Source organism: Sciurus carolinensis, assembly GCF_902686445.1.
Source record: "Sciurus carolinensis chromosome 19 unlocalized genomic scaffold, mSciCar1.2 SUPER_34, whole genome shotgun sequence".
Classification (NCBI taxonomy): Eukaryota; Metazoa; Chordata; class Mammalia; order Rodentia; family Sciuridae; genus Sciurus; species Sciurus carolinensis.
Genome location: NW_025920112.1, coordinates 3,581,782 through 3,592,260, shown reverse-complemented (window position 1 = coordinate 3,592,260; position 10,479 = coordinate 3,581,782). Strand labels below are relative to the sequence as shown.

General features: G+C 40.8%; 1 non-coding gene across 1 annotated transcript; it reads left to right on the top strand.

Moving 5' to 3' along the window:
- The first annotated feature begins 8,935 nt into the window (after positions 1–8,935).
- Trnas-cga (transfer RNA serine (anticodon CGA)) lies at positions 8,936–9,008 on the top strand. The gene has a single exon. It is a non-coding gene; the product is annotated as a tRNA-Ser (tRNA).
- The last annotated feature ends 1,471 nt before the right edge of the window (positions 9,009–10,479 follow it).

Here is a 10,479-nt window from a genome sequence, read left to right as displayed (position 1 = left end):
TTGAATTTCTTTCTTTAGTGTTCTGTAGTTCTCATTGTAGAGGTCTTTCACCTCTTTTGTGAGATTGATTCCCAAGTATTTTATTTTTTTCGATGCTATTGTGAATGGGGTAGTTTTCCTAATTTCTCTTTCTGAAGATTCATCACTTATGTATAAAAATGCATTGGATTTATGAGCATTGATCTTGTAACCTGCTACTTTACTGAATTCACATATGAGTTCTAAAAGTTTTCTGGTGGAATTTCCAGGTTCCTCTAAATATATAATCATGTCATCAGCGAACAGGGATAGTTTGAGTTCTTCTTTTCCTATTCGTATCCCTTTAATTTCTTTGGTTTGTCTGATTGCTCTGGCTAGAGTCTCAAGGACGATGTTGAATAGAAGTGGTGAAAGAGGGCATCCCTGCCTTGTTCCAGTTTTTAGGGGGAACACTTTCAGTTTTTCACCATTTAGAATGATATTAGCGATGGGCTTAGCGTAGATTGCCTTTATAATGTTTAGGAATGTTCCCACTACCCCAATTTTTTCTAGTGTTTTGAGCATGAAGGGATGCTGTATTTTATCAAATGCTTTTTCTGCATCTATTGAAATAATCATGTGATTCTTAACTTTAAGTCTGTTGATATGGTGAATGACATTACTTAATTTCCGAATGTTGAACCAACCTTGCATCCCTGGGATAAAACCCACTTGATCGTGGTGCACTATCTTTTTAATATATATTTGTATGCGATTTGCTAAAATTTTGTTGAGAATTTTTGCATCGATATTCATTAAGGATATTGGTCTGAAATTTTCTTTCCTCGATGTGTCTCTGTCTGGTTTAGGTATCAGGGTGATATTGGCTTCATAGAACAAGTTTGGTAGGTTTTCCTCCTCTTCTATTTCATGGAATAGTTTGAGAAGTATTGGAATGAGCTCTTCTTTAAAGGTTTTGCAGAACTCGGCTGAGAACCCATCTGGTCCTGGACTTTTCTTTGTTGGTAGGCTTTTGATGACCTCTTCTATTTCATTGCTTGAAATTGGTTTATTTAAGTTGTGTATGTCCTCCTCGTTCAGTTTAGGTAGTTCATATGTCTCTAGAAATTTGTTGATGTCTTCGAGGTTTTCTGTTTTGTTGGAGTATAGATTTTCGAAATAGCTTCTAATTATGTTTTGTATTTCACTCGTGTCTGTTGTGATGATTCCTTGTTCATTCCGAATTTTAGTAATTTGAGTTTTCTCCCTCTTTCTCTTTGTTAGTGTGGCTAAGGGTTTATCAATTTTATTTATTTTTTCAAAGAACCAACTATTTATTTTGTTAATTTTTCCAATTGTTTCTTTTGTTTCGATTTCGTTGATTTCGGCTCTGATTTTAACTATTTCCTGTCTTCTACTACTTTTGGTATTGGTCTGCTCTTCTTTTTCTATTGCTTTGAACTGTAGTGTTAAGTCGTTTATTTGTTGATTTCTACTTCTTTTTTTGAATGCACCCCATGAAATAAATCTTCCTCTAAGTACTGCTTTCATAGTGTCCCAGAGATTTTGATATGATGTGTCTTTGTTCTCGTTTACTTCTAAGAATTTTTTTATTTCCCTCCTGATGTCTTCTGTTATCCATTCATCATATAATAGTGTATTATTTAGTCTCCAGGTATTGGAGAAGTTTCTGTTTTTTATTCTGTCATTTATTTCTAATTTCAATCCATTATGATCTTATAGAGTACAAGGTAGTATCTCTATCTTCTTGTATTTGCTAACAGTAGTTTTGTGGCATAAAATATGGTCTATTTTAGAGAAGGATCCATGTGCTGCTGAGAAGAAAGTGTATTCGTTCTTTGTTGGATGGTATATTCTATATATGTCCGTTAAGTCTAAATTGCTGATTGTGTTGTTGAGATCTATAGTTTCTTTATTCAATTTTTGTTTGGACGATCTATCCAGTGGTGAGAGAGGTGTGTTAAAATCGCCTAGTATTATTGTGTTGTGGTCTATTTGAATTCTGCAATTGAGAAGGATTTGTTTGACGTACGTGGATGAGCCAATGTTCGGGGCATAGATATTTATGATTGTTATGTCTTGCTGATTTATGCTTCCCTTAAGCAGCATGTAATGTCCTTCTTTATCCCTTCTGATTAGTTTTGGTTTGAAGTCCACATTATCTGAGATGAGGATGGATACTCCAGCTTTTTTGCTGTGTCCGTGTGCATGGTATGTTTTTCCCCATCCTTTCACCTTTAGTCTATGGGTGTCTCTTTCTATGAGGTGAGTCTCTTGCAGGCAGCATATTGTTGGATTTTTCTTTTTAATCCAATCTGCCAGTCTGTGTCTTTTGATTGATGAATTCAGGCCATTAACATTCAGGGTTATTATTGTGATATGATTTGTATTCCCAGTCAATTGACTCATATTTGTTTTTGACATGATTTGGTTTCTCCTTTATTTGGCTATTCCTTTAGGCTAGCACCTCCTGTTGCTGATTTGCATCGTTGTTTTTCATCTCTTCCTCATGGAATATTTTGCTGAGAATGTTCTGTAATGCTGGCTTTCTTTTTGTAAATTCCTTTAGCTTTTTGTTTATCATGGAAGGATCTTATTTCATCATCAAATTTGAAGGTAAGTTTTGCTGGGTATAAGATTCTTTGTTGGCATCCGTTTTCTTTCAGGGCTTGGTATATGTTGTTCCAGGCCCTTCTAGCTTTTAGGGTCTGGATTGAAAAATCTGCTGATATTCTTATTGGTTTCCCTCTGAATGTAATTTGATTCTTTTCTCTCGCGGCCTTTAAAATTCTGTCTTTATTTTGTATGTTAGGTATTTTCATAATAATGTGCCTTGGTGTGGGTCTGTTGTAATTTTGTATGTTTGGAGTTCTATAAGCCTCTTGTACTTGGTTTTCCATTTCATTCTTCAGATTTGGGAAATTTTCTGTTATCATTTCATTGAATAGATTGTTCATTCCTTTGGTTTGTTTCTCTAAGCCTTCCTCAATCCCAATAATTCTTAAATTTGGCCTTTTCATGATATCCCATAATTCTTGTAGATTCTGTTCATGATTTCTTACCATCTTTTCTGTTTGGCCAACTTTGCTTTCAAGATTAAATAATTTGTCTTCAATGTCTGAGGTTCTGTCTTCCAGGTGTTCTATCCTATTGGTTATGCTTTCTATGGAGTTTTTAACTTGGTTTATTGTTTTCTTCATTTCAAGTATTTCAGTTTGTTTTTTTTTTCAGTATCTCTAACTCTTTATTGAAATGATCTCTTGCTTCCCGTATTTGGTCTTTTAACTGTTGATTGGTGCGATCATTTAATGCCTGCATTTGCTCTTTCATCTCCTCCTTCAATGCCTGCATTTGCTCTTTCATCTCCTCATTAGCTTCCCTGATCGTTTTAATTACTGTACATTCTGAACTCCCTTTCTGACATTTCTTCTGCTGTGCTGTCATTGGGTTTTATTGATGTAGTATCTAGGTTTGTTTGGGACATTTTCTTCCCTTGTTTTCTCATATTGGTCAGTTGTCAGTGGGACCCTGAGATATTGCAGTTTTCCGCTATTGGCTTATAATGTCCCGGTAGATTTCCAGTGTATCACCTCCCAGCCTTCAGTAGCCTGATGTCTTGGAGGAATCTGATAAATCTGCCCCTAGACCCCTACTGGTTCCACGGTTTGGAACTGGCTCTGTGCGGAAATGCTCTCACTGTGGGCCTGCACCGTGCAGCTGGCCTTGTGGGAGGAGCCCACTGCCGGAGTGTGGAAGGCTACCTTGGAAGACTCTAGCTTCCCTGCCTGGCTCCAATAAGCCACCTCTATCTGGGCCTGCCACCCGGGCCGAGCTTTACCCAGTGGGCAGACTCACCTGTTGCTCTATTTCAGTCCGAGTCTCTCAATGCCTCCCCTTCTTAACTCCTGGGTTCTGGAGCGACTTGGGGTGCAGTCTCCCTCTAGGCCGCCATCTTGGATCGCCCCGTGAAGAGAGCCTGCAGCCGGAGTGGGCAGAGCCGCCTGAAGAGGTCTCTGGCTGCCCTGCCCTAATCCCAGAGGCTGCTTGCTGATCGCGGCTCTCCGCTGGTTCGTTGCCGGAGTACGCTGTGCTGCAGGGGCTCCAGGACTCAGAGCTTGTTCTGGTCAGAAAGGCTCTCACTAGTGGGCCAGTTCCGTTCCGAGAACCTGGAGAAGCTGGCTGTGTGGGCGGGGCCCACCGCCGGAGTGCGCAGGGCTGCCTGTGAATGACTCTAGCTGCCCTGCCTGGCTCCGATAAGCCACCTCTATCTGGGCCTGCCACCCGGGCCGAGCTTTACCCAGTGGGCAGACTCACCCGTGGCTCTATTTCAGTCCGAGTCTCTCAATGCCTCCCCTTCTTAACTCCAGGGTTCTGGAGCGACTGGGGGTGCAGTCTCCCTCTAGGCCACCATCTTGCATCGCCCCGTGAAGAGAGCCTGCAGCCGGAGTGGGCAGAGCCGCCTGAAGAGGTCTCTGGCTGCCCTGCCCTAATCCCAGAGGCTGTTTGCGGATCATGGCTCTCCGCTGGTTCGTTGCCGGAGTACGCTGCGCTGCAGGGGCTCCGGGACTCGGAGCTTGTTCTGGTCAGAAAGGCTCTCACTAGCGGGCCAGTTCCGTTCCGAGAACCTGGAGAAGCTGGCTGTCTAATTTGTACTTTCTTGAGACTACAACTAAAATCTTAAATGATAAATCATGCCATGCACAGGCGATCTGAATGCAGTTCTTCCATTGGCAGGTGCCAGGATGCATAATGCAGCCATGGTCCTCTGCAGAGGGTTCCTAAGATAGGTCACAGGACAGATTCACGAAGGCTGTTTTAACCTTCACTCTCTCAGTAGATCAGGACTCAGATGACTGACTTTCTGCAGGGTCTCTGCTGGGAATTCAGCATTGCTGGTTGCAAGGTCCTGTAGACTATTGGGAGCTCCAACCTCCTTTTCCAGCGGTCTGTCATGACCCACTGAAGTCCACAGTTGATGCAGCAGCCTGGAGGTGCTCAGCCTCACAAAGGCATAGGACTCATGCTCTCCAGTACACACCCTGGGCTGCAGGGGTGCCGGGTGTCACTGTGGTCTTCTGAGGGTCCTCAGGTACTCTCCTGGGGTCTCCCTGCCCAGGAGGCCTGGACACTGTTGGCCACTGCAGGTTTTGGGACCTCTTATGGACTGTGGAGCAAGAGGTGCAGCATCCGCACCATTTGACCCTTAGGACCTGAGGGTCATGTGCACTGCCACGTGGTCGGGCCTGGGTCTGCTCATTGTCTTTGTGTCTTATCTTCACTCAGCTAGGCTGCCTGAGCACAGGATCACCACAGTTGTCCCCACTCACTCTCCTTCTTCCTCCTGAGACTTCTCCTGCCATCACCATGTGCACCACCACGTGGTCTGGCCTATGTTTTCTGGTCACCGTGGTGTTCTCTTCACTCACCTGTGCTGCCTGAACTGGTAATCCACTTTGTTCTCTTCACTCACCTTCCTCCTTCATCTCAGCCTTGCTGCCACATGGATCTTAGCCCCACTGCCAGTCCTATTGCACCAGGTGTTCTGTACCTACTCCCATGTCCTCTCCCTCTTGGCATGGATGCTGTCTAGGCTCCATACCTCCCTCTCCACCATGGTCTTGGCCTCCTGGACCTATGAGTGGGGTCACCTGGAGCTTGGGGGAGGAAAGTTCTGCTCAGGGTTAACCAGGACTTGGGGAAGCCCATTCTTTGCAGCCTTGGAAAAGTCTGTCCTGGGGTTGCCCAGTGTTGCCTGCAGGAAGGAGCAAGGCAGCCTCCAGAAGAGGGAGGAAGCCAGGCCTGTTGCACACTGCTGCACACCTGGGATCTTTCATAGTGGAGACTTCATTAGTGATGGAGGAGAGATGAGTTTGGATCCTCTAGTAATATTCAGGGAGTATGGTTATTGCTTGCAGGTCCAGAGTGGCTATCACCTAAAATTCTTTGGACATGAGTCTGGAAATTCTTTGATCTTACACCCAGTGGTGGGAGGGGCCTTGGAGGTTTACATTTCTAGTAGGAATCTGCAAAATATTATACATAATAGAAAGCCCTTTCTGTCCCATTTATAGAATTAGTCAGAAGTCTTCCATGTTTTACCACAAAAGCAAAAATAATATCATCATGGTTGTGGCTAAAGTTTGCCTTTGCAGAAAGAGCAACAGAATAGAAAGTTCTAAGACACACTGAGTACTTTGTAGAAACTTCCACTGAAATTCTGTCAATAACAACAATTATAGTGAGGAACTCTGGAAAAGCTTAATTAAAATTCTTTGGTGGACTAGGGGGAGACACTACAGTAAACATCATTCTGTGCCCTTCTACTACTCTGCTCTTGGTCACAGCCTGGGTATTAAGAAAATCACCACAAGATCTCACAAGGGATACTGAGGTACCCTAGACCCACAAAGGAATCAAGCCTGGGTCCTCTGGCATGGTCCACCTTTGAGGGAAGCCATACTTATTTAGCAGAATCAGATTGTTTTCTGTCTAGTTTCCCTGAGAGAATGGTTCCTCTAACTCCGCCCTATCCTTTCCATTACAGAAGTAGCTCTTCTCAATCTTTCACCCTTTACCTGTATGTCTATAAGTAAAAGAGAGTCGGGCCACTCCAAGTTGTTGTTCCTAGTGGCCAGAGCTGATATGGCCAGACTCATCATGCCCTCTCTCATTTAAAAAGAGTTTTGGCTCTTGTGTGTTCATTGAGTAGGTAAGTTTGTGGGTGACAGATTGAAAAACAGCCAACATCCTCCTCTGACAGTTAACCCCTTTCTCATCTACACAGGGCATGGCAGAGAGGCCCCCTACTTTTGGTGTCTGAACAGGGACAGTTTGAGAGGATTTTCAAAGAAAGAATAAAGGTAAGGTATTGGCTCCTTTCCTGTGGAAGCATGAACAGGTGAATAAGTTTAATAGTAATAAAGGAAAGTGAATTCAGTTGTGATGATAAGCCTCAGGAATTCCCTCTCTGCAGAGAGAGAAATAAATTTATTCAGCTATATTCAGTACTTAGCCACAGTAAAAATTCAATGGAAAGAATGCAGTTCCTACAGTTCTTGAAATGTAAATGGAGATCTGATCACTTTAAATACTCCAGACTCAATCAGGCTGGTCTGCCTGCCTCTGTATGACCTGTATGAGACTGAGACCTAAATTGGCTTAGATAGGTGAAAAAATTTAGAATCCTGAGAAGAAAAGATCCTAATCAGGAATTCAAGGGAAATCTCTAACTTAAGAATGGAAAATTCATCTGCACCTTTCCTATTTTAAATATGTGTGTTCCTGCCATGGATTCCAACCTCCAGAAACAGTATGATTTCTGCTTCTGGGTGGGAAGGATGGGAAACAGCAGACAGGAAAAGTCTACTAAAAATATAGCTGCTCCCCTCAGGGCCTGGATACCAAGATGAAAGGAGAAAGCATGGGAATTGGAAGCACACTCGCACAGGATATGGAAAATTTAAAAACATACCTGGTAGCACAGTTGAAAATGCAGATGTTGGAATGTAATGGAAACTTTCTTCTATTTGGATCAAGGAGCTGATTTATGGTCTTTAGGAGATTTAATTACTGGATGTAGAAATGCAATAAAGAACTTTAATTCTATGAGACAGAAATATTCATGCTCTCAGAGCTTTCATCTTCTGGGAACCACATCAATAGACTTAAAGTTAAGAATGACATGATTATTTCAATTGATGCTGAGAAAGCATTTGATAAAATACAGCACCCCTTCATGCTTAAAACACTAGAAAAAATAGGAATAGTAGGAACATACCTCAACATTGTAAAGGATATCTATGCCAAGTCCACAATCAACATCATTATTAGTGGAGAAAAACTGAAAGCATTTCCTCTAAAAACTGGAAAAGACAGGGATGCCCTCTTTCACCACTTCTATTCAACATCATTCTTGAAACACTTGCCAGAGCAATTAGACAGACCAAAGAAATTAAAGGGATACAAAGAGGAAAAGAAGAACTAAAGCTGTCACTATTTGCTGATGACATGATCCTATATTTAGAAGATCCAAAAAACTCCACTAGAAAACTTCTAGAACTAATAAATGAATTCAGCAAAGTAGCAGGATATAAAATCAACACATGAAAGTCTAATGCATTTCTATTCATAAGTGATGAATCCTCTGAAAGATAAATTAGGAAAACCACTCCATTCACAGTAGCCTCAAAAAAAAAAAAAAAAAAAAAAAACACTTGGGAACTAATCTAACAAAAGAGGTGAAAGACTTGTACAATAAAAACTACAGAACATTAGGAAAGAAGTTGAAGAAAATCTTTGAAGATGGGAAGATCTCCTATGTTCTTGTATAGGCAGAATTAACATTGTCAAAATGGCCATTCTACCAAAGGCACTATATAGATTCAATGCAATTCCAATTAAAATACCAATGACATTCCTCATACAAATAGAGAAAGCCATCATGAACTTTATCTGAAAGAATAAGAGACCTCAGATAGCCAAAACAATCTTGAATAGAAAAAGTGAAACAGGAGGTATCACAATACTAAACATTAAACTATACTACAGAGTGATAGTAACAAAAACAGCATGGTATTGGCACCAAAATAGATAGGCAGATCAATGGTACAGAATAGAAGACACAGAAACAAAACCACATAAATACAGTCAGTTCATACTAGACAAAGGAGTCAAAAGCATACAATGGAGAAAAGATAGCCTGTTCAACAAATGGTGCTGGCAAAACTGGAAATCCATATGCAATAAAATAAAATTAGACCTCTACCTCTCACCCTGCAGAAAACTCAACTCAAAATGAATCAAAACTAGAAATTAGACCAGAGACCCTGCACCTAATAGAAGACAAAGTAGGTTCGAATCTTCATCATGTTGGCTTAGAATCAGACTTCCTCAAGAAGACTCCCAAAGCACTAAAAAGCTTTTTCTCAGCAAAGGATACAATCAAGAATGTGGGGCTGGGGATATAGCTCAGTTGGTAGAGTGCTTGCCTCGAAAGCACAAAGCCCTGGGTTCGATCCCCAGCACTGCCAAAAAAAAAAAAAAAAAAAAAAGAATGTGAAGAGAGAGCCTACAGACTGGGAGAAAATCTTTTCCACATGCACTTCAGATAGAGCACTTATCTCCAAAATTTATAAAGAACTTACAAAACTTTACACCAAAAATACAAAGAACCCAATCAATAAATGGGCCAAGGAACTGGACAGACACTTTACAGAAGAAGACACACAGGCAATTAATAAATATATGAAAAAGTGTTCAACATCTCTAGTAATTAGAGAAATGCAAATTAAAACAACTCTTAAGATTTCATCTTACTCCAATTAGAAAGGCTTTTATCAAGAATATAAAAAATAATATATGTTGGCATGGATGTGGGGAAAAAGACACACTTTTACATTGCTGGTGAAGTTGCAAATTGGTGCAGCCACTCTGGAAAGCAGTATGGAGAATCCTAAAAAAACTTGGAATGGGCCCACATTTTGACCCAGTTATCCCACTCCTCGGTTTACACCCAAAGGACCTAAAATCAGCAAACTACAGTAACACAGTAACATCAATGTTTATAGCAGCTCAGTTCACAATAGATAGATTATGGAACCAACCTAGATGCCCTTCAAGAGATGAATAGATAAAGAAACTCTGGTATATATACACAATGGAATATTATTCAGCCATAAAGAAGAATAGGCATTTGCAAATAAATGGATGGAATTGGAGAATATCATGCTAAGTGAAATAAGCCAAGCCCAAAGTACCAGAGGACAAATGTTTTCCCTGATAAGTGGAGGATGATATATAGGATGGGTGGGGGTGGGGATTGAGAGAATAATGGGGGAACTTTAGAATATGTAGAAGAAAATGAGAGGGGGTATGAAAAATGGTGGAATGAGACAGACATCATTTCCCTATTTATGTGTATGATTACACAAATGGTATGAATCTACATTGTGTACAACCATAGAAATGAAATTATGTACCCCATTTGTGTACAATGAATCAAAATGCAGTCTGTAAAAAATTAAAGCTAAATAAAAACAATAAAAAAATTAGTGTTTAACTTTAAGCAGTTCCCCATGGACAAAGAGATACTGAAGGGTGGGGACAAAATTTCTATTCAGATGACCAGAAGTCATACATATGTAGAGGAGGATAAGTGAGCAATGAACCTCTGTAATTTACCTTTAAAAGTTCCTGCTCCAGTACCCCATTTTCTTCCTAGGGAAGAAATTAAAGTCACAAGGCAAACAATTCCTATTGCTGTTAATATGTCAGAGAAGGAATTAGCAAAATTCAGGTTATACCCTATTTTTGAGTAAAATGATCCTCAAAGTTCTGAGGGGCCAAAAAGAACTCATGCACCTATTCTGTTTACAACATTAAGGGAGTTAAAATGTGCATGCTCTATGTATGGAGCAAACACATCATTCATACTAAGCCTCTTATGATTAATATGTAATGAGGACTTACCACCTACCGATTGACTCCTTGCTATCTCCTGAC